Source organism: Bos grunniens, chromosome 7, assembly GCF_055505025.1.
Source record: "Bos grunniens cultivar Pamir isolate PY7600 chromosome 7, Bosgru_T2T1.0, whole genome shotgun sequence".
NCBI classification, from domain to species: Eukaryota; Metazoa; Chordata; class Mammalia; order Artiodactyla; family Bovidae; genus Bos; species Bos grunniens.
Window position 1 is genome coordinate 47,875,395 of NC_141171.1, and position 22,698 is coordinate 47,898,092.

The following is a 22,698-nucleotide window of genomic DNA, read 5'->3' on the forward strand; positions in this document are numbered from 1 at the left end:
TATGTGTATTTCTGGTATCCCACAATATGAGTAAGTGGTAGGCCAAACTTTTAAATACTTTAATATGTAAACTTCTAATAAATATGTTTTATAGGATAATCACCTCATCACCTCACACCCATGACTGTGGATATCATTGTCCAGGATGGCCTGGAGCAGGTGATGCCACAGTATCTCACTTACGCAGGCTGAGTAATTATAGGTTTCCTGCATCATTAGAATATAAATGGAGTAGTCAAACAGGTTCAGGGAGGGAGGCCCATGGTTCAATTCAGTTCCCTAAGAAGAGATCGACTGGGACTTAGAGAAAGAATTTCCTCACTCTGAAGAGCCAGCCAACAGAAATGGCAGCCTCCCCTCTGTCTCTTTTTTTTTGGATGCTGAGGCTGCAGATAAGACTGAAACTTTTACAGTTACTTTGGTACCATAAAGACAGGCAGCCAGAGGACAAAGCTAGCCCCCACGGTGAGGATAAAGCTGAGAGAAGTTCAGAGAGATCTGCTTTAAATATTAAACCAATTCCAAGCAGACTTCGAGCTATATGAGCCAATGCATTGCCTACCAGTCAAGCCATTTTAAGTTGGTGTCTCTGCAACTTCAGTCCAAATGTGTCATGACTGATTCAGTATGAATGATATAGATTGCTAATATAGACCCATATGTCCTTATTTTTTTTTTTTGATCCCGTGGCCATAACAGAAAAAAGGGAAAACCTGAAACATGCTGGTGTTTCAGAATTAGAGGGAAAGGGTCCCAGAGTCTTTGGCAGCATCAGCTCCACAGAAAGCCAAGGGGCTGATATCTTGGGATCTTCTAATCTATTTGTGGTGAGTGTGACAGTATTTGGGATGCTCAGCATTGGGATGCTCTGTGTCTATGGTTCTTTCTTTTCAGAAATGTGTGGAAATTCCACTTCTGGAAGCTGTCATTCATTCAGCAAGTGAAATATAAACATTAGAGTTAGGATTTTACCCTTTGTTTTTCTCTTGTGTTGGGCCCATTAGAGAGCCCTTGTTAAAAGTGAGATTTTTCCAGTGTAATGGTGAACCCATGTTGGAGATCTAAGTACTAGTAGTGACTAGGGCATGAATGATTGCATTGGAAGTTTTATCTGCTGACCACTGAGGTCTGAGAAGCTTTATGGAAAGGTGACTGCACACTAAAACAATTTCTGCTTTGTTCTGAAGTTCTTGGGCTTATAGATAGAAAGGCCCTGAACATCTGGTGCAAATCAGTTTTCCTCACTCACAGCTCGGCAGTCTTTCCCAGTAAGTCTGCCTCCACAAAATAAGGAAAATGTGTATGTTTTTGGCAAGCCATAAACTTCATTTGTTTAGAAGGCTCTGGTCAAAAAGAAGATGAAGAATTGGGTAAATGAGAAAAGTTTATCATCTTTCTCAGCTACAGAGATAATTCACTCCAGAAAATAGGTATGGCTCCAAATAGCTGTGAATGAATGCAGCATTCCTGGGGAATAGAATATTTAAAGAAGCCCCATTTATCATATTATTTAAAATAGCCAAGATGAATGGATAGAGAAAATTTGATCTATGCATACAATTAAATAGTATTCATCCTTTAAAAAGAGGGAAATCCTGCCATAAGGGACAACATGGGTGAAACTGGAGGACATTATGCTCAGTGAAATAAGCCAGCCACAGGAAGGCACATACTCCCTGGTTCCATTTATACTTATAATGGTCAGACTCATAGAAACAGAGAATACGGTGATACCTTCCAGGGGCTAGGGTATGGTGGAAGTGGAGTGTGGTTGTTCATGGGTATAAACAGTCATGCTAACTGAGCAAGTTCCAGAGATCTGCTTTATAATGTGGTGCCTATGGTTAACAACATTGTATGTGCATTTAAAAACGTGTTAAAAAGGATAGATCTCACGTAAAGTGTTCATGCATGTGTGCTAAGTCGCTTCAGTTGTGTCCGACTCCATGTGACCCTATGAACTGTAGCCCGCCAGGCTCCTCTGTCTGTGGGATTCTCCAGTCAAGAATTCTGGAGTGGGTTGCCATGCCCTCCTCTAGGGGATCTTCCCCACCCAGGGATCAAACCCATGTCTCCTGCATCTCATGCATTGTAGACAGATTCTTTACCACTGAGCCACCAGGGAAGCCCAAAGTGTTCATACCACAATACAAAAACAAAAAGGCAGAAGGAAACTTATAGAAGTGATGGATATATTCATTATCTTGATTGTGGTCATGTTTTCATGAGTGAATGCATCTCTCCAGACTCATCCAATTGTATATATTAAATACATCCAAAAAATTTGTTTATCAATTTTTTTAAAGGAATCCCTCTTAGAATCTTTTTGCATATAAGCATACTTTAAAATAGATATGATTGCTTCTTATAAATTATAGAATTTTTACACTTAGCTTGTTTCATACCCAGTTGACACGTAGAAAAGTCTGATTATAACAGGTCAAGGCTCTTAAGGGAAATGCTGTGTTATTAATGGTGAATAAGTATAGCTGCTGTGACAGATAACTCTGAATTCCCAGGGACTTTACACAGGACAGTAATATTTCTCATATTGCAGTCTGGTGCAGATTAGAGAGGATTGATCATTTAGGGACCCAGCACCGCACTCCTCTGGGTTCTAAGAGTCCTTTCAGTCCTTCAGCCAATGGAGAGGGAGGGAGGAACACGTGGGAAGTGAGGGTTAGGTTGACAATGGCACACGTTATTCCCACTCACTTTCTCTTGGCCAGAGTTTAGTCAAGGACCAGATTAGCTCCATGCCAAGCTTTATACCAAGGGAGTAAGAAGCTCATTCTGGTTGAGGACCAGCTTTCTCATAGTTCTAACCAAAAGGCATTGACACAGTTATCCAAATTAGCAAACCTCTCCACTGCTCTGGCAAGAAGACCCTGTGCTGAAATAGTCAAGAGTCCATCGTGTCCTGCGTCTTTTCACCACTAGAGTGTTCTGGGGACCCCAGCATCCTGTTTGTTTGAGTCCTCCCACAAAGTGACAGGATCCCAGAAGCTTCCTCTATGAAGGAAATGAAGGCCTCAGCTATGATGTAGCCCTTGAGTCCTGGCCTGCCTCACATCTTTTCAACAACAGCAAACATTGTTCAGTGTCAGGCTTAGGCACCAGGGATATGAGAACATAGTTTGTTTTCAGAATATGAAACATTATAAGAAGGGATAGTGCTCTGGAGTTTTTCTAAGAACTTGAGAAAATAGGCTCTGCACAGTCTGCAGTGTGCTCAGCTTGAAGCCTTCCTAGATAAACTGTGACTGTTTTTCTTTCAAGTACTTCTTGCTCAAAGATGTGTTTCCTCCTGCTGCTTGAAAATAGACACCTAAGAAAGAAATGAGAATGGTTTTGCAATGAAAGGGTGAGGCAGGAAGCAGTTGTTGATGACGGATGTAAGCTGTGACAATATGAGACTGTGTTTTCACCATTTTCTTACTTTATGGAGCATAATTGACTGAGGGCCTCAGATGCTACTCTTTCAGAATCTCCTTGGTTTTGCACTGAGGCCACATTTTCCATGAGCAGCTCCCTGCTTCTGATAGTCACCTTTGTCTCAGGAACTCCCTGATGGGGTTTTTGAACTTTCCTTCGTGAATCTCAAACACGTCTGCCCAGCTTTCTCTCACTCTCTCCCCCAGGGTCTGACTTGCCTCACAATCTGATGCTCTTCTAGCCTATTCTGGCTTCTTTCCTATTGCCTTTTACATGGGCATTTTCCTCATACAGTCCCTGCACATTCCTTCTTGGCATCTTCTTCTTGGAAGACCCAGACTGATACAAAACCTTTTACATGGGCATTTTCCTCATACAGTCCCTGCACATTCCTTCTTGGCATCTTCTTCTTGGAAGACCCAGACTGATACAAAAGTTTATGCTCAATATTACTTTGCTTTCATTTACAAAGAAAACACATATACAAACATGCACACCACACCTTCCACAGAGGTCAATTCTAATACATTTTTCTTTAGAACTCCTGTGAATTAAGACAGGGACTGAACAACCAAGAACTTGCAGAGAGAGTTGTTGCAGAGATTGTGATGCCTGGGGCACGGTTAAGTGGTATTTGACTAGGGAACCAGGGGGCCTGGATTCTGTCTCTCTAGGTCCTTAAGAGAAGGATATATACAGGAAACGGCACCAAGTAGATGATAATGTACTACTTTCTGTGTATGTGTGTGTTCAAGTCACTCAGTCATGTCCAACTCTTTGTAGCCCAAAGGACCGTAGTGCACCAGGTTTCTCTGTCCATGGGATTTTCCAGGCAAGAGTACTGGAAAAGTGAAAAGTGAAAGTGATATTGTTCAGTCGTGTCCAACTCTTTGTGACCCCATGGACTGTAGCCTACCAGGCTTCTCCGTCCATGGGATTTTCTAGGCAAGAGTACTGCAGTGGGTTGGCATTTCCTTCTCCATGGGATCTTCCCGACCCAGAGATTGAACCCGGGTCTCCTGCATTGCAGACAGATGCTTTACCATCTGAGCCACCAGGGAGTAGGTGGCTATTTCCTACTCCAAGGGATCTTCCCAACCCAGGAATTGAACCCGCATTGTGTCTCCTGTGTCTCTTACGTTGGCAGGCAGGTTCTTTACAAGTGCCACCTGGGAAGCCCAACCTACTACTTTACTATTTACTATGTTTATTTCTGATCGGCTTGAACTCAGTGAAGAGCTTTCTAGTAGTCTGAGCTGGGCTTGAGCACCCCAGCTAGTCTAAAGACCTAACGCAGTCTTCAAAATTTAACTCTAGAATTTAATTCTAGAATCCACCTATGTTTTAGCCAGACATGTGGGACAAGAAAGAGACCAGTGCAGAAAATACCCAAGCCCACGTGTTTGAAGAAAAGAGAGAGAAGATGGCTGAGTATTCTCCCACATGGGAGTGGACACTGCCTTACGTCACCACCTAAGCCATAAGGAGAAATGGAAGAATAAAACGGCATCCCAGAAATTCACACTGACCCCACACACTAGTGAACAAAACCTAGTCAGAATCTTAGAAACGAATCCAATCAGATCACTCTTTCCTTTTCACGGGGGAAGAGAGGAGAGAATACGGAGGAGCAGATGATATTCTTCCCCCTCAGGGAGCAGACCTAGATCCTCACTTGAATGGACATCAGTCAGCTAAGAGCTCCATGTGTGTCTGTGTGTCTTATAGGAGCAATCTCTTCCCATGAGGAGTTGAAAATTTAATTGGGAGATGTAACACATGCATACAGAGCAATCAGATAACAGTTGAGGACTCAACTCTGTGGCTCTGATTGACAGGATGGATAGAACCACATGGGTCAGGTTGACCAGCCTGAGGCCTCCAAGACGAACTGGGCCTAAGCCAGACCATGGACGTTGCACCAGGGTCAAGAGAGATGAGAGGAGAGGCATTGGTTAAGTGCTCATGTCCTGGCATGCAACAGACCTGGGTTCAAACTCCAGCTCCATGTCTTGTGAGGGTTAGCGGGTTGATGAATCTTTCTGAACCTTAATTTCCTTACCTATAAAATAGAAATAATAATTGTATATGACAGGTTGTTACGGAGATTTAAGTGGTAGATGACTGCTTATGGTGATAGCTGGAGGGGAGGAACCATTCCAGCAGACAGAAGCAGCAGTAGCAGAGATGGATGCAGGGGACCAGGAGGAGACCAGCTAGCCAGAGAGAAGAATGCACTTGGTAGACTCTTAGAAAGTCAGGCTGGCTCATGTGATGGGCTGAGTAAGGCTGCAAGACTGGCTGATATTCCAATCTGATGCAGAAAGAAAGGAGGCTAAGAAGGTTTGTCAGTAAGCAGTGGCATTTGGGGGTGAGTATTTAAATATTTAAATCCCTGGGAACAGTAGGGTAAAAGGGTTCTGCTGGATTTTTTTTTTGTCAGAAATGAGACTTATATCCTTCCTCCTCCAAGACTCCACACACAGGATCTGCAGCCTGGAAGAGAAGATTGTATTTTCTCCTACCAATCAGGGAAACTTCCATAAGACCAAGTGGATATTTTGCCTGTTGTAATACTAATTGCAAAATTGTGTTCCCTTCCCATAGCTACAGCTGTGTTTGCAAATAAGCATGTAAGGAAGCTAAATGCAGAATGACAGCATGGAGCCTTACTGAAAATATTATTTCTCAGAAATCTAAAATTTACATTTTTTTAATCAATCACAACAAAACCAGATAAAAGGTACTTGGTCTCTAATTTGTATTCCAACCTAATTACAAAATGACTAATCTATTTACTAAGCTCTTTAATCTTTACCTGTATTTCCATATTCCCCCTGCCTGTTGAGTTTAATACACATCCAAGCCTACACAGATGTAATTTTCTATGTTTTTTTCACATTAAGTTAAACACTCCTAGTTCTTATGGCCTTTCTCCTCCATTGGTTTAACCTTGCCTTTATCCCAGACTCGACATGCATGGTGATCTGTTTTTATTAAGATGTTTTGATCTGCCCTAGAAAACAAAAATTGCGTGTGATGTCGCCCATTGGGATTTTAATCACAGCAAAAATGACAGCAGGATTAAAGACTCACAGCTTGATTTAAACAGCCTTGTGAATAAGCACTCCCTAACCCCCAAGATTCATTCCAGCCAAGGAACACAGGCAATAATATTGGCCAGCCCACATTGTTTCATCAAGCGTTAGTCTCCCGTCCGTTTTCCTCCTTCTGATCCAGTGGAAAGAATAAGATCTTCAGGCCCCATGACTCCTTTGCTTTCCAGTGTGTTCTGGCTTGGTCCAATTCTAAGGCAGCTTGATGGCTGTTTTCGTGTCTAAACTGGAGGGTCACATTTCTTTCCTGCTTGCTGCTGCTGCTGCTGCTAAGTCGCTTCATTCGTGTCCGACTCTGTGCGTCCCCATAGACGGCAGCCCACCAGGCTCCCCCGTCCCTGGGATTCTCCAGGCAAGAACACTGGAGTGGGTTGCCATTTCCTTCTCCAATGCATGTAAGTGAAAAGTGAAAGTGAAGTCTCTCAGTCGTGTCCGACTCCTAGCGACCCCATGGACTGCAGCCCACCAGGCCCCTCTGTCCATGAGATTTACCAGGCAAGACTACTGGAGTGGGTTGCCATTGCCTTCTCCATCTTTCCTGCTTATCTCAGTCTAAAGCCACAATACCACTCCCTATGCTGTGACCAGGGATGCTCCCGAGCCAAGGAAATGGCAGAGGTAGCGCATGGATCCCTTGCCCATGGCTTAAAAGGGACATCAGAACTGGATGCAGAGAGTTCCTTTTTCTCCACACCCTCTCCAGGATTTATTATTTTTACACTTCTTAATGATGGCCATTCTGACTGGTGTGAGGTGATACTTCATTGTAGTTTTGATTTGCATTTTTCTAATAAGTAGCAACATGGAGCATCTTTTCATGTGTTTGTTGGCCATCTGTATGTCTTCTTTGGAGAAATGTCTGTTTAGGTCTTCTGCCCATATTTGATTGGGTTGTTTGTTTTTTTGATATTGAGTTGTATGAACTTTATTTTGGCAATCAATCCCTTGTTGGTTGCATCATTTGAAAATATTTTCTCCTAGTCCATATGTTGCCTTTGTTATTTTAGCTATGATTTCCTTTGCAGTGCAAAAAGCTTTTAAACTTAATTAGGTCCCATCGGTTTGTTTTTATTTCCATTACTCTAGGAGATGGATCCAAAAATACTACTGCAATATATGTCAAGAAGTGTTCTGCTTGTGTTTTTCTCTAAGAGTTTTATAGTATTCAATCTTACATTTAGGTCTTTAATCTATTTTGAGTTTTTTTTTTTTAATTTGTGTGTGTGTGTGTGTGTGTGTGTATGTATGTGTATGGTGTTAGACAATGTTCTAATCTTGTTCTTTTACATGTAGCTGTCTAGTTTTTCCAGCACCACTTGTTGAAGAGGCTGCCTCTTCTCCATTGTATGCTCTTGACTCCTTTGTGGTGCATTAATTGACCACAGGTTGTTGGGGGTTTGTTTCTGGGGTTTCTGTCCTGTCCACTGATCTCTGTTTTTGTGCTAGCACCTTACTGTTTTGATTACTAAAGCTCTGTCGTATAGTCTGAAGTCAGGGAACATGGTTCTTTCAGCTCCATTCTTCTTTCTCAAGATTATTTTGGCTACTCGGGGTCTTGAAGAGTGTTGTTTGCATCCACCCACAGCATGTATCAGAGTAGTGTAAGGATAACCATGTACCACTATTTTTCAGTAATTTGCTTCCCAAGTGCTTGATGAGGAAGCAAGGAGCTATACATGATGGAGCTGTTGGTTACTATGAGGAGAGGAGCATGAAATTTGATCTAGTTGCTAACCATACCCAAAGCTTCTCTGAGAACCTGCATAGCTTCATGAAGGGCTTCCACAACCTTAGAAATCCCTAGCAGAGAAATCTGTGCCCAGGATCAGCTATGCACTAGGAAAGGGAAAGAAATGTAGAGAAAACAGAAGGGCATGGAAATAGGAATGAGGCACAGAGGGAGAAAAAGAAGGGGAAAAAAAGACTCAAGTCATTAGGAAGGCTAGGGAAGGGATGTGTTGTAACCTTAACTTGTCTGGCTTCATAAATTAAATAGACCTATGTCTTCGATCTTCCAGGGAGATTTTGATTTCAAATCATTGTTTTTATTGTCAGACTGTGAATCTTTAAATTCAGGAAAATGGCCATCTGATGGAAAGTACATGAAAATAAATGCCTCCAAGTTACATGGACCCTGAAGACATATTTAACAATCAACTTCTGGTCCTGGTGAGCATATTGAATGTAACCTATTATTGAGAGTGAGTGAGCTATGTATTTTACAACAGACAACATTAGCTCTGGTGATTTCTTCTCTGAATTAATTATGGTTGGCAGGGATTTCTTGGAACTAACTTGGGGTTTAGGATTATTTTTTTCCTTAGGGACTGTGTGAGCCTTATTTAGCTGGCATTTCTAATGCCTCTTAAGTTTTAGAAGTTAGACCCCTGGTAAGATTAGACAATTACTGGCATTTAGCCATTGGTACTTTTGGTTTGCTTTTTAATCCAATAAATGCCATTTAAGGAATACCACTTTTAAAAAATTTTACAAAATAAAATTTTGTAAATTTTATTTACATCTTCACTGTAGAAAATTTTTGACATATAGAAAAGCACAAAGGAGAAAAACAATATTATCAGTAGTCTACTCAAGAATACTGACTACTCACATATTGAATTTTTAATCATAGCCATCTAGCCTTTACTCTAGATTTTTTGAGAGTGAGTACATACTTTTTCTATGCCTATAAAAGCTGGGCTCACATCCTACATACTACTATTCTGTGGGTTGTTCTTTCACTTATGATTGTTGTGAATTTATCTCCATATCATTAGCTTTGTTTCTACAGTATATTTTTAATAGCTGCATTTTATTTTATTTTAACTGTATGTTATATTGAAACAGTTCTCTGTTATTTGACATTAGGTAATTCCAAGATTTATGTTTAGAAATACTGATATAAATAAAAACAGACTATCTGTTTGAGGTCATACTATAATTATTTCCTTAGAGAAAATGCTTATAAATGGACTTTTTGAGTCAAAGTTTATTGGCATTCTAGGGGCTTTTTATATATATTATATAATTATCCTCCAGAAAGAGAATTAGACCTCAGTTTCAGACTCGCAAACAATGTGAGCAACCATCTGCTCACTGAACCTTTGCCGACTCTGGATGTTGACCATTGGGACATTTGCCTTTATTGGAGACATATTAATTTAACTACACTAGAGGATTATAAAATAATAATAGCTGTACCCTTCTTAATGCCAGATCCTAAGCTGAACACTTTACACACAAATGTCTCCCTTAAAAGTCCCATCCATCCTGGGAGATGAGATGATGTTATTAATATCACCATCCTCCTGATAGGGATATGAAGATAAGAATGGTTAAGTAACTTGCCTAAACTCTCCCAGCTAGTATGTGGCAAATTGAAACTAGGACTGTCTGATTTCAAAACTTGAGTTTTTACTGACAAAAACATTCTGTTTCAATAGCGTAAGTTTTTAGATGCTGCATAATCTGCCTTTTGGGTTGATTCCCCAGAAAGGAATTCAGACTTTGAGATCTGTGTGCAGGAAGATTATTGGAAAGTACTATCAGGAACATCCTTATGGGTGCAGAGTAGGGGCAGAGAAGCAGGGTGGACAGAGGGAGAAGTTAAATAGCAAAGCCATTATGACAAAGGCCTAATGAGTTCTGGAGCCAAGGTCGTGGTGGGAGTTGCTTCAGTGTCCTGAGTTGGGGCAAGAAGGCCAGACATTTGTAGCCTTGTCATTGAATGTGGATCTCACCATATGGTGACTTCATATTGAATAAGGGAGCTCCATGTGTCCAAAGGCAAGTCCCAGAGAGACTCAGCTGTGAGTGGTCAGGCAGACACGACCCCTGGCAGCTGGGGGAATGGGTGCCTTGGTACTGAGTGGGGTTGTGAGCAGCACACCACACACCTACTCAGAACTCAAAAACAGCTGTTCAGGGGACTGGCCTGATGAATCACTCATAAGCCCAGAGTCTTGCCTGTCTTTAAGTCCTTCTAGGAAATGTAACTTTTCTAAGGAATTTTACCTACTTTTTAGGACGAGCTGGGGTAGTTCATTGTCTTAGGAATGTTTAACTTTAGATTATTGGCATTGGGGGTGGAGGAAAGAACTGAGGCTGTGGTCAGTAGGAGTCATTAGCTGGTGATGTCATGAAGGGCCTTGTAAGAGACAACTTCAGGTGCCTGCCCTGTGCCAGTACCCCTCTTTCACTTCAAGAATCACCTCACCTGCTTTTCAGCTCAAGTGATTTTATGGGGCTGATCCTCCCCCCCGCCTGAGGAATGTGCACAGGACCAAATACCTTAGGGCACTGTGGTTGGTTAAAGGGTAAACAGATGACTTCCACAGGCCAATGGGAGTCAGGCCTGGGACTTTGGGTGGAACATTTGAAAAAGAGATTCTTTTTCTACAACAGTTGCTCCAGCCTGCAGTTGCTAGTGGCCCTGTTGACCTTTACTTACAGAACTCTCTCTGAGAGAGCCCTGGAGAAGAAAGACAGAGAGACAGAGACAGAAACAAACAAACGTGGAGACCAAGAGGGACTGATGTCAATGACATGGTTTTCACACTTAAATTCAGACAAGCCTGTGGTTATACTTTCCTTAGCATCATTCTCCAAACTTTTCAATTACCATAGCAAATAATTTCCTTTTTCTCCCTCTTAAGAAAGTTTTTGACAGAGGATGAGATGACTGGATGGCATCACTGACTCGATGTGTGTGAGTCTGAGTGAACTCTGGGAGTTGGTGTTGGACAAGGAGGCCTGGCATGCTGCGATTCATGGGGTCGCAAAGAGTGGGACATGACTGAGCAACTGAACTGAACTGAACTAAGAAAGTTTGACTTGGGTTATGGCCTTTGCTTTTGACAGAGTTCTGATGATAAAAGAGACAGCAGAGGGCTTCAAAGAACAGAAAACAGGGCTTCTTGGCTGCCAGCAGCAGTTTGGGGTGGAGGATGTCTATTATCCTTGAACATCATAGAAGAATGTACTAATGACCAGAGAGGGGAGATCACTTACCCAGGATCACACAGGTGCTAGAAAATCCAGTTGGAGGATATACCTCTCCAAATGACAGAAGGGACTAACTGTACATTGACCTTCCTCCAAATTTTTGTGAGATAAATAACATGGGTATTGATGGCTGGCTAGGTGAGATGGTCTGTGTTATGTGCTGAGAGACACAAAGATGAATCAGTCATGAACTCTGGCCTTGAGGGGCCACTATCAAAGTTTTTTATTCAACTCAATATATTTGAGGTACAATTGACAAGATTTGCATATCAGTGGGTATATCTTTCCTTTTCTCCTTTGCCTTCGCTTCTCTTCTTTTCACAACTGTTTGTAAGGCCTCCTCAGACAACCATTTTGTCTTTTTGCATTTCTTTTTCTTGGGGAGGGTCTTGATCCCTGCTTCCTTTACAATCTCATGAACCACCATCCATAGTTCTTCAGTCACTCTGTCTATCAGATCTAATCCCTTGAATCTATTTGTCAGTTCCACTGTATAGTCATAAGCGATTTGATTTAGATCATACCTGAATGGTCTAGCGGTTTTCCCTACTTTCTTCAATTTCAGTCTGAATTTGGCAATAAGAAGTTCATGTTCTGAGCCACAGTCAGCTCCTAGTCTTGTTTTTGCTGACTGTATAGAGCTTCTCCATCTTTGGCTGCAAAGAATATAATCAATCTGATTACGGTGTTGACCATCTGGTGATATCCATGTGTAGAGTCTTCTCTTGTGTTGTTGGAAGAGGGTGTTTGCTATGACCAGTGCGTTCTGTTTGGCAAAACTCTATTAGACTTAATTTTCCCATTACTCCAGATATTTCTTGACTTCCTACTTTTGCATTCCAGTCCCCTATAATGAAAAGGACATCTTTTTTGGGTGTTAGTTCTAGAAGATCTTGTAGGTCTTCATAGCACCATTCAACTTCAGCTTCTTTAGCATTACTGGTCAGGGCATAGACTTGGATTACTGTGATATTGAATGGTTTGCCTTGGAAATGAACAGATATCATTCTGTCATTTTTGAGATCGCATCCAAGTACTGCATTTTGGACTCTTTTGTTGATTATGATGCTACTCCATTTCTTCTAAGGGATTCTTGCCCACAATAGTAGATATAATGGTCATCTGAGTTAAATTCACCCATTCCAGTCCATTTTAGCTCTCTGCTTCCTAAAATGTTGATGTTCACTCTTGCCATCTCTTGTTTGACCACTTCCAACTTGCCTTGATTTATGGACCTAACATTCCAGGTTCCTATGCAACATTGCTCTTTACAGCATCGGACTTTACTTCCATCACCAGTCACATCCACAGCTGGGTATTGTTTTTCCTTTGACTTCATCTCTTCATTCTTTCTGGAGTTATTTCTCCACTCTTCTCCAGTAATATATTGCGGACCTATGGACCTGGGGAGTTCATCTTTTAGTATACTATCTTTTGGCCTTTTCGTACTGTTTATTGGATTATCAAGGCAAGAATACTGAAGTGGTTTGCCATTCCCTTCTCCAGTGGACCACGTTTTGTCAGAACTCTCCACCATGACCCGTCCGTCTTGGGTGGCCCTACAGAGCATGGCTCATAGTTCCATTGAGTTAGACAAGGCTGTGGTCCATGTGATCAGATTGGTTAGTTTTCTGTGACTGTGTTTTTCAGTCTGTCTGCCCTCTGATGCGGAGAAGGCAATGGCACCCCACTCCAGTGCTCTTGCCTAGAAAATCCCATGGATGGAGGAGCCTGGTAGGCTGCAGTCCATGGGGTTGCTGAGGGTCAGACACAACTGAGCAACTTCACTTTCACTTTTCACTTTCATGCATTGGAGAAGAAATGGCAACCCGCTCCAATGTTCTTGCCTGGAGAATCCCAGCGATGGGGGAGCCTGGTGGGCTGCCATCTATGGGGTCGTGCAGAGTCAGACACAACTGAAGTGACTTAGCAGCAGCAGCAGCCCTCTGAAGGAGAAGCATAAGAGGCTTATGGAAGCTTCCTGATGGGAGAGACTGACTGAGGGGGAAACTGGGTATTGTTCTGTTGTGTGGGGCCATGCTCAGTAATTCTTTAATCCAATTTTCTTTTGAAGGGCGGGGCTGTGTTCCCTCCCTGTTATTTGACCTAAGGTCAAACTATGGTGGAGTTAATGAAGATAATTGTGACCTGCTTCAAAAGGTCCCATGCAGGCACTGCTATACTCAGCGCCCCCAACCCTGCAGCAGGCCACCGCTGACCCACGCCTCCACCAGAGACTCCTGGACACTCACAGGCAAGTCTGTGCCAGTCCCTTGTGGGGTCACTGCTCCTTGCTCCTGGATCCTGGTCACACAAGGTTTTGTTGGTGCCTTCCAAGAGTGTGTTTCCCCAGTCCTGTATAAGTTCTGGCGGCTCTATGGTGGGTTAGTGGCAACCTCCTCCAAGAGGGCTTATGCCATACCCTACTGCACCCAGAGCCCCTGCCCCCACAGCAGTCCACTGCTGACCTGTGCCTCCTCAAAAGACACCCAAACATAGTTCTGTCTCAGTCTCTGTGGGGTCTCTGGGTCCTGGTGCACACAAGGTATGTTTGAGTCCTCTGAGCGTCTCTGGCAGGTATGGGGTTTGATTCTAAATGCAATTTCACCCCTCCTACCATCTTGCTGGGGCTTCTCTGCCCTTGGACATGGAGTATCTCCTCATAAATGTTCCAGTGCCACACAGCCACAGCTCCAGCACTGCTCATTTGAATACAGAGTTCCAAAGAATAGCAAGGAGAGATAAGAAAGCCTTCCTCAGTGATCAATGCAAAGAAATGGAGGAAAACAATAGAATGGGAAAGACTAGAGATCTCTTCAAGAAAATTAGAGATACCAAGTGAACATTTCATGCAAAGATGGGCACGATAAAGGATAGAAATGGAGTGGACCTAACAGAAGCAGAAGATATTAAGAAGAGGTAGCAAGAATACACAGAAGAACTATACAAAAGAGATCTTCATGACCCAGATAATCACGATGGTGTGATCACTCACCTAGAGACAGACATCCTGGAATGTGAAGTCAAGGGGGCCTTAGGAAGCATCACTCTGAACAGAGCTAGTGGAGGTGATGGAATTACAGTTGAGCTCTTTCAAATCCTGAAAGATGATGCTGTGAAAGTGCTGCATTCAATATGCCAGCAAATTTGGAAAACTTAGCAGTGGCCACAGGACTGGAAAGGGTCAATTTTCATTCCAATGCCAAAGAAAGGCAATGCCAAAGAATGCTCAAACTACCACATAATTGCACTCATCTCACATACTAGTAAAGTAATGCTCAAAAGTCTCCAAGCCAGGCTTCAAAAGTACATGAACCGTGAACTTCCAGATGTTCAAGCTGGATTTAGAAAAGGCAGAGGAACCAGATATCAAATTGCCAACATCCCTTGGATCATCAGAAAAGCAAGAGAGTTCCAGAAAAACATCTATTTCTACTTTATTGACTATGCCAAAGCCTTTGACTGTGTGGATCACAGGAAACTGTGGAAAATTCTTATAGAGATGGGAATACCAGACTACCTGATCTGCCTCCTGAGAAATCTGTATGCAGGTCAAAAAGAAACAGTTAGAAGTGGACATGGAACAACAGACTAGTTCCAAATCAGGAAAGGAGTACATCAAGGCTGTATATTGTCACCCTGCTTATTTAACTTACATGCAGAGTATATCAAGAGAAATGCTGGGCTGGAGGAAGCACAGGCTGGAATCAAGACTGCCGGGAGAAATAATAACCTCAGATATGCAGATAACACCACCCTTACAGCAAAAGCGAAAAAGAACTAAAGAACCTTGTGATGATAGTGAAAGGGGAGAGTGAAAAAGTTGCTTAAAACTCAAAATTCTGGAAACTAAGATCATGGCATCTGGTCCCATATCTTCATGGCAAATAGATGGTGAAGCAGTGGAAACAGTGGGAGACTTTATTTTGGGGGTTCAAAAATCACTGCAGATGGTGACTGCAGCTATGAAATTAAAAGACACTTGCTCCTTGGAAGAAAAGTTACCACCAAGCTAGACAGCTTATTAGAAAACAGAGACATTACTTTGCCAACAAAAGTCCATCTAGTCAAAGCTGTTTTTTTTTTCCCCAGTAGTCATGTATGGATTGTGAGTGTTGGACTATAAAGAAAGCTGAGAGCCGATGAATTGATGCTTTTGAGCTGTGGTGTTGGAGAAGACTCTTGAGAGTCCCTTGGACAGCAAGGAGATCCAACCAGTCAATCCTAAAGGAAATCAGTCCTGAATATTCACTGGAAGGACTGATGTTGAAGCTGAAACTCCAATACTTTGACCTCCTGATGAGAAGAACTGACTCATTTGAAAAGACCCTGATGCTGGGAAAGATTGAAGGTGGAGGAAAAGGGGACGACAGAGGATGAGATGGTTGGATGGCATCACTGACTTGATGGACATGAGTTTGAGTAAACTCCGGGAGTTGGTGATGGACAGGGAGGCCTGGCATGCTGTAGTCCATGGAGTCACAAAGAGTCGGACATGACTGAGCAACTGAACCTAGCTGAGTATCAGTGGAATGGAGGAGAGGAAAAAGATGATGGAATGAATTAAGTCAGAATGACTAATTAAGAGGGAGGGTGGTAGTGGAGAATACCTGAATTCTAATTACTGAGTCTTTCGCGTTGTAGGAAGAGCTGTGAGCCATGCTTTTCTCTTTTTTCTCCCTTTCTCCCTTCTTTTCCCCCTTCTTTCTTTCTTTCATTCCTTCCTCCTTCCTTCCCTTCTTTCCTTTCTTCCTTCTCTTTCGTGTGCCAGAGGTACATAGTGATGAAGTCTGAGAGGCGGGAACTGGGAGTGTAACATGTGACAATGTAATGACAGTGTCCTAAAACCACCACTGTGCTAGATTCCAGGAACTAAATAGTGTGTATTTGTACTCATTTAAAGTTATCTGTGTTTATTTGCTTTTTTCTTATCACTTGCCATTTTAAATGAAAGAAATACTTAATGTGTCAAAGATTATTTTCCTTAATACATGCCTCCCTATTTACCACTCTCTTTCATCTCCTCTCTTTCTCTTTCCCTCTTACTAAAAGCGAAACATTGATAAGAAAGTAAAAGAAAATATAGAAGTTGTGTCTAAATAAACTTAAATTGTGTTCATTTTTTCCCATTTTTAAAAATTGCCCAATTTCATCAGACAATGACCTCAATCTAGCCTAGAATAATAAAGGCAATTATCAGCTACTCTGCTGCATGAATAAGCCCTAGTTTAACTTTGTCAAGCATTCCATTAACTGTTTGCTGGATTCTTCTATTTCCTTTCTTTGTGTCAGAATCAAGACAAGCATCACAAGCCAAGTAGCCATACTGCAAACTGGAAGATAAGTGGAGAGCCCAACAAGGAAAACAAACTCAGGGACAATTAATTTTCCCCGAAAAAGAACAACGTACTCTGATCAGAAAAGCCCAGCGTCACTTAACATTGACCAACCACTATCCATGGAATGAATTACCATGGTAACCAGGGCTGTGGAGCACAAAAATTCTGGATCAGCCACATTTTGTGCTCATTGGTCATATCGTGTACCATCTGAATCTTACTGCATGTCTACTATGTGTGAAGCATGTGGTGAACCTCATCATTACTAAATGGAATTTGGACAAAGCCCAACCATCCTTTCCAATTCAAAATGTATCTTAGGAATAAGATTGGGCAGAAATATAATTCCACTCCCATGTTCAGAGACTATGCAGGTAACCACTTGAAATGGGACAATACACATTAGGCTTAGTCCTGATGCTCCAGGCAGGCCTGCTTCAGCTCACACTCAGGGCTGAATCCAGAATACTAGGGTGGATACAGCCTTGTGTCCGACTGCCTACACAGTCAGAGAAAACAGTGGAGCACTAAAAGCACCTTTCCAGGTCAGCGCTTATATTGTCTACTGTGTTGTGCTGAGCCGCTCAGTCATATCCAAATCTTTGTGACCACATGGACTGTAGCCCACCAGGCTCCTCTGTCCATGGGGATTCTCCAGGCCAGAATATTAGAGTGGGTTGCCATGCCTTCCTACATGGGATCTTCCCAACCCAGGGATCAAACCCAGGTCTCCCACATTGCAGGCAGATTCCTTACTGTCTGAGCCACCAGGAAAGCCCATCCACAGGTAGACCTAAGCCGGTCTGTCTATGGACTGTGGAATTGGAAAGGATCCTTAAATTGGACTAATGTGCATGAAGCTTAAAGAAGCTGGAAGAGATTAGGATGACTTGGCAACAGTAGCCTCACCTTTAGGGAGATCCACAAAGCTTACTGGTTGTCAGAATTCCCACAAGGAGCTCTTGCCCTGCAGGACTCTTGCCAAATACAAAACTTCAGAGCTTACTGAAGACTCTCTATCCTCCAATCACTCTGCCAAAAGCTTTGTAAGAAGTATCTGACTTAAACCATCCAGTGACTCTGTGATACAGTTTTTAGTTAATCCCATTTTATAGAGGAGAAAACTGAGGCTCCAAGAGGTTAGTTAACTTGACTAGAATCACCAGCTACAAGGAGGGAGAACCAGAGCAATCTGACCCCAGAGCCTGTGCTCTTATCTCTCTACTTTGCTGCCTCAACCTCCAGCTTCTTCACCTGGCACGGAGAACTAGAGACTGTGTGTATGGAGGGCGGGGCCTGCACAGAAATGTCTTTCTTGGCCTGTCCTTTCATATTGCTCCCTCTGATTTGCCAGAATGTAAATGAGAGACTAACTTGGCTGAACCATGCCCTTATATCATTGTAGAAATCTGGTAAAAGGCATTGGTTCCCTGCTGTTCTCTAATGTAAAGAAGGATTGATTTATTGCTAAATTCTTCTACAAATTAACTTGGAGGCAGTGTGCTGCAGTGGTAAAGAGGACAGCCTTAGAAATCAGCCTCCCTTGGATAAGTATCAGCTGTATGCCTTACAGCTAACCTGCCTGACCCTCAGATCCTTTATCTGTAGAATAGAGGTGATCATGATCCCCACTTCACACGATTGCTGTGAAAGGTAAAATAAAGTACTTAGAAGTGTTCTGAGCATAGAGGTAGCCCTCAGAATTAGATATGATAATTATTTCTGTTTGATGTTTTTAGAAAGTAAGTGACATTCCCACAATCACTCTCCTAGAAGTCTTGCAGCAAGGTGTGCTTTGGAATTAAGAATTTGGGGGATTTTAGAGAGGTAACATGGAGAAGGCAATGGCAACCCACTCCAGTACTCTTGCCTGACAAATCCCATGGATGGAGGAGCCTGGTAGGCTACAGTCCATGGGGTCGCTAGGAGTCGGACATGACTGAGTGACTTCACTTTCACTTTTCACTTTCATGCACTGGAGAAGGAAATGGCAACCCACTCCAGTGTTCTTGCCTGGAGAATCCCAGGGACGGGGGAGCCTGGTGGGTTGCCATCTATGGGGTCGCACAGAGTCGGACACGACTGAAGCCACTTAGCAGCAGCAGCAGCAGAAGCAGAGAGGTAGCAGGGCATCTGTACTGTATCTGCTTTATGATGTATTAAATATCCTCCTCGGTGGGCCCTTGGACAGCACACCATGATCAAATGCAGGAATATTTCTTCACAATATATGACTTCTTACTCTCAGTTGGATAAGTAGAGATGATAAGTCTTATGTCTTCTGTGGCCAACTGAGCTTGCCTGGGACTACAAATGTCATAAATAAATGGGCTTGTTTTTCAGAACTCTTTGCCTTTTAGGACTGCAGGCAACAAACTGTGGAACTTAAAAAAAATCTATTTATTTATTTGGCTGCAGTGAGTCTTTGTTGTGGCACGCAAGTCTTTGATTTTTGTTGCAGCATGTGGATCTTTTAGCTGCAGCATATAGAATTTAGTTCCCTGACCAGGGATTGAACCAGGCGCCCTGCATTGAGAGCACAAGTTTTAGCCACTGAACCACCAGGAAAGTCTGGAGACCATAGATTTTAACTATAGGACAGGAGTTTCATGAGGCATTCAATCTCACTCCCAGCTTCAGTCATCCCCTCACTGAAATGGATCCCCCATCAGCACTTCCAGGACTCACTTGCATGTCCAAGTGCAGAAAGAATAGCTCCTAGTCACTTCCACTTGGGATGCCAGCCTGACCTGTTTTCTTTTCCGCCAGAGCCACTCTTCCTCCTGTGTGTGTGCATGCTTAGTCATGTCCAATTCCCTGCAATCCCACGGACTGCACCACACCAGGCTTCCCTGTCCATTACCAACTCCCGGAGTTTGCTCAAATTCATGTCCATTGAGTCGGTGATGCTATCCAACCATCTCATCCTCTGTTGCCCCCTTCTCCTCCTGCATCTATCCCAGCATCAGGGTCTTTTCTAATAAGTCAGTTCTTTATATTGGGTGGCCAAAGTTTTGGAGCTTCAGATTCAACATCAGTCCTTCCAATGAATATTCAGGACTGATTTCCTTTAGGATGGACTGGTTGGATCTCCTTGTGGTCCAAGGGACTCTCATGGGTCTTCTCCAACACCACAGTTCAAAAGCATCAATTCTTCGGCGCTCAGCTTTCTTAACAGTCCAACTCTCACATCCATACATGACCACTGGAAAAACCATAGCCTTGACTAGACGGACCTTTGTTGGCAAAGTAATGTCTCTGCTTTTTAATGTGCTGTCTAGGTTGGTCATAACTACCCTTCCAAGGAGTAAGCGTCTTTTATTTTCATGGCTGCAATTACCATCTGCAGTGATTTTGGAGCCCAAGAAAATAAAGTCTCTCACTGTTTCCATTATTTCCCCATCTATTTGCCATGAAGTGATAGGACCAGATGCCATGATGTTCGTTTTTTGAATGTTGAGTTTTAAACCAGCTTTTTTACTCTCCTCTTTTACTTCATCAAGAGGCTCTTTAGTTCCTCTTCACTTTCTGCCATAAGGGTGGTGTCATCTGCATATCTGAGGTTATTGATATTTTCCCGGCAATCTTGATTCCACCTTGTGCTTCATCCAGCCTGGCATTTCACATGATGTACTCTGCATATAAACAAACAGGATAACAATATACAGTCTTGACATACTCCTTTCCCAATTTGGAATTTGTCTGTTGTTCCCTGTGTGGTTCTAACTGTTGCTTCTTGACTTGCATACACGTTTCTCAAGAAGCAGGTTAGGTGGTCTGGTATTCCCATCTCTTTAAGAATTTTCCAGGACTTTTTGGTCCACATAGTTAAAGGCTTTGGTGTAGTCAATGAAGGAGATGTTTTTCTGGAACTCTTTTGCTTTTTCTAATGATTCAATGGAGGTTGGCAATTTGATCTCTGGTTCCTCTGCCTTTTCTAAATCCAGCTTGAACATCTGGAAGTTCTTGGTTCACATACCGTTGAAGCCTGGCTTGGAGACTTTTGAGCATTACTTTGCTAGCATGTGAGATGTGTGCAATTGTGTAGTAGTTTGAACATTCTTTGGCATTGCCTTTCTTTGGAATTGGAATGAAAACAGACCTTTTCCAGTCCTGTGGCCACTGCTGAGTTTTCCAAATTTGCTGGCATACTGAGTGTAGTACTTTCACAGCATCATCCCTAAGATTTGAAAGCCCATCAGGTACCTCTGGCCATGGGAATCTCAAGGCAAAAATACTGGAGTGGGTTGCCATGCCGTTCTCCAGGGGATCTTCCCAACCCAGGGATCAAACCCAGGTCTCCTGCATTGCAGGTGGATTCTTTACCATCTGAGCCACCCAGAAAACCCTTCTCTCATATGTCTTCTCATTATTAGCAGTATCTCAGCTTCCAGTTACTGTGGAGTCCTGCCTCTCCAGCCAGTTGACTGTACTGCTCTGCTGCTGGTTCTGCCTTGCTCCCCTGGGGTCTCTCCCACCACGGTCTGGTTGGAGCCTCTCTCCTTCAATGGTTGTCCCAGCCTGGCCATCAGATGCACACTGTTCAGCCAGTCTCCCCTCAGCACCATTCAGATCCTGGCCTTCCACATTAGAAGACCCTTCTTGTTCTCAAGAGAGTCCTAGTTCACCAGCCAGCCCGCAAGCATCTGTGTGACCTCTTCTCAGCTTCTTCCAGTCTTGCCTGCCCTCGCTCCACCAGACTGTTTGTCCCACACCCCATGCCGTTGTCTGTGTGTGTGGCGTGTCTTCGCACTGTGCCTAATTCACGCTTCCCACCTCCACCTTTCGAAACCTCCCTCAAGCCATCTGCCACTCTTTCTTGGAGACTGTTCTGATTGCTCCAGTGGGAAGTATTCCCTTCCCCTGCCATCGTGCGTTCATTGTTGCTCCGTTCACCCTGCTGCCTGTAAGGAGGCTGCAGAGCATCATGGGCAGGAGTCTGGGCACTGCCTCCCTCATCAGGTTGTTTTTAGTACGTCTGCTGCCTTGCTGTATGTAGATGAAACCATTTAGCAGTGTGCCTTGGGGACAGTGAGTGCCCTAATCAGTGTTTGGTTTTCTTTTTCTTATTCTGTACTTTATACCATGAGCTCCCTCATGGAAGAAACACGTCTAATACACTGTTCAAATCTTCTGCAATGCTTTCACACACCATGGTTAAAGTGGACACTTGTCAAATGAACTTCTTATGCCTTTGTACTCTTCCTTTTTAATATTTAACTTGACTACAGCCCTTCCTGGAGTAAAAGTCTCAGAAGCTCAAAAGAATGAAAAGATAGAGCCAAAGTATGAAGATTGTGTCATATATGCATGCGTGTGTGTGTATTTTTAGTATTTGTCTGTATATATATAGTAGGAAGACCTGGGTTTGATCCCTGGGTTGGGAAGATCCCCAAAGGAAGGCATGACAGCCCACTCCAGTATTCTTGCCTAGAGAATCCCCATGGACAGAGCTGCCTGGCAGGCTACAGTGCATGGGGTCACAAAGAGTCGGACACAACTGAACAACTAAGCGTATGTAATGTTTTAGTATATACCTGTTTTTAAGCATGTACTTGTATATGCAGTATTTGTATTTAAATATACATGAGTCACAGGGACTATATCCATTTCTGTGAATAGCTCAACCTAAATAATCTGGAAAAGTCTGTATCCATCAGTGCTTCTGAGGAATAGTGTATGAAGAATGAAAGAGAAATAAATCCGTTTGGGGTATGAAAGAAGGACCACCTGGCAGAGGCAATGGGAAACCTCATTAAGGTCTGTTAAGCCCCCAGTACTGGGTCAATAATGGTGGGATTTGT